The sequence below is a fragment of the Belonocnema kinseyi genome, chromosome 10 (genome assembly GCF_010883055.1).
Source record: "Belonocnema kinseyi isolate 2016_QV_RU_SX_M_011 chromosome 10, B_treatae_v1, whole genome shotgun sequence".
Taxonomy (NCBI): Eukaryota; Metazoa; Arthropoda; class Insecta; order Hymenoptera; family Cynipidae; genus Belonocnema; species Belonocnema kinseyi.
This window is the reverse complement of record NC_046666.1, coordinates 64351380-64353823: the sequence shown is the minus strand read 5'-3', so window position 1 is coordinate 64353823 and position 2444 is coordinate 64351380. Positions and strand designations below refer to the sequence as shown.

The 2444-nt window shown below is 43.1% G+C and overlaps 1 protein-coding gene across 1 annotated transcript in view; it reads right to left on the bottom strand.

Moving 5' to 3' along the window:
* LOC117181169 overlaps positions 1-2444 on the bottom strand; it is a 7542-nt gene that overhangs the window by 692 nt on the left and 4406 nt on the right. The gene's annotated exons all lie outside the window — the stretch shown is intronic.

Below are 2444 nucleotides of genomic sequence, written 5' to 3'. Positions count from 1 at the left end.
TCAGGCTCGACAAGTTCGGCACAGGAATAAGTAGAAATACAAATTCATAAATCCAAGATAACAATACAACCAAATTCTAAAGTTTAGCAAAAGTGTTTACCGACTCTAAATGATCTTCGCTACTATATCTCAACTCAAGTTTAAATAATAAATTCTTCCATAAGTTTTATTAATACTATATTACAAATTCTCGCATAACTATACAGATCTCAACATAGGGAGGTAGATAAAGAGGAGCTGAACGACGAGGAGATAGAGAAGTAGATAGGGAAATATGGAAGGGAAGGGATTCCCAAGAGGCTGGAGGGAGGAGTTGATCGTACCACTATATAAGAAAGGGGTTAGGAAGAGGCGGGAAAATTTTAGAGGAATTACGCTCATGCATACTGCGTACAAAAAATATGCGATGGTGTTAGCAGATAGGCTGCGCAAGGATGTTGAGGGAAAAGGAATATTGCTGGAGATGCAGGCGGGCTTTAGGGAGAGAAGGAGTACTATTAACAATATTTACGTCTTGCAACACGTGGTGGATAGAGAACAAACCAAAAAGGGTGCGAAAGTGTACGCATTTTTTGTAGATCTAAAGAGCGCGTTCCCTTCGGTAGATAGAGAGAGGTTCTGGGAGGCATTGGAAGAGAGGGGAGTGAAGAGGGGCCTGAACGAGAGGATAAGGGAATTATATGAGGAGACGAAAGATGGGGTGAGAAGAGGGGAGGGAATCTCTGAGGAGTTCTGGATGGATAGGGGGTTGAGGCAAGGGTGCCCACTTAGCCCAACGCTTTTTGCAATTTTAATCGCGGATATAGAAAGTAAGCTAGTGGCCGGAGTGGTAGGAGGAGTTAGGGTAGGAGGAGTCAGGATATGGCTACTAGAATATGCGGATGGCATAGTACTGCTGGCGAAGAGCGAAGAGGCTTTAAAGGAGATGATGAAGAGGTTGAGAAGATACTTGGATAAAAATAGGCTAGAGATAAATGCGGACAAGTCGAAGGTTATGATGTTCAGGAGGGGAGGTGGGAGATATAGGGGAAGTGGAAGGGAAAAGCGGTAAAGGAGGTGAAAGAGTTTGTGTACTTGGGCTTCCTGTTTCGAAGGAATGGGGGAGTGGATGGTCATATAAATAAATAAATAAATATATATCTAAAATTTTCTCATAAGGACCACCGCAGGACTTAGCTGGGAGCGAGTGCTAATCTAAAAAAACTGGACCCAATCCCAGCGAAATCGCGGTAAAATTTCAGCCACAACCAAGTCTCACGACCATGAGATAGTTGGTTACAGTCTGTAACGGAATCAATACGACGATCCGGCCAAAGTCTCGTGCACCCTAAAGACACGGAGCGACCCAAGGACGACAGCCTTCTGCATTTTTCCCGCAAGTGTTTTTGTATTTTTCACACGGAGGGATGCTTTTCAGGTTACTAACCAGTGATAGGTTGTTACCTTTAAGAGCGCTGATGATAAGGACGATTAGTTTAACAGAATATTGCGGGTACAATCGTCACACTCCCTTATACGGTCTCGATACCTCTCTTTCTTTTCATTCTCCTTGGCTATGCTGTTTTTGTCAGTTGGTGCCAAAAATTCGATAATGAACATGGTTCGCTTCTCGAAGTCAAGAAGAACCATGCCAGGCCTCGAGTGTGCAACAGAAACAATTGTCGAGGATATAAAGTTCCAGTATATTCGGCACTTCTCATTCTCGGCAATTGACTCGCTTTCCCTAGGAGCATTTAGAGGAGCCATATGAAGGTTATTGCCGTACGAGTGACACAGATGATAATAACGAAATCTTAGTGTCGCATTGTGCCTCTGGATGTAGGTTGTTTCTGCATGGGTTAGACAACTAGATAGTATGTGTACTAAATGTTCGAGGTGTGCATGGCACGCCCAGGTATGTATAAGTCTCTTCACCGCAAAGGTGTCGTATAGCGCTTCTATTTACGAGCTCAGGGCTTTCAGGAATATCATTAAGTTTTCCTCGCTTCAAATAAACATTAGCGCATTTGTCTAACCCAAATCCCATTACTATTTCCTTAGTATATCGTTCGACAATCCCTAGAGCTAGATGTAGTTGCTCTTTGTTTTTGGCATAGATATCAAGATCGACCATGTAAAATACATGAGTGATCTTATAATTTCGATCTGCAGGTTCGCCGCAAAAGTACTCGTCGGAATGGCGGAGTTCTAGAGATAGCAGCAATAATGTGGGGCAAAAGAGCAGTGAGCCCATGGTGTCGCCCTGAAAGACACCTCTCTGAAAGTTGACCTTGTTAGTTGTCACAAGATTTTTTCCAGATGAGATAGTAAATCTGGTTTTCCAAAGCGGCATCAATCTCTCCATGCACCTCACTATTTGCGGATGGATCTTTAAGCTTTCCAAAAGACAGATATATTTCTTGCCACACAGGTGCAATTGCCCGAACAATCCTATCATTTAGGAT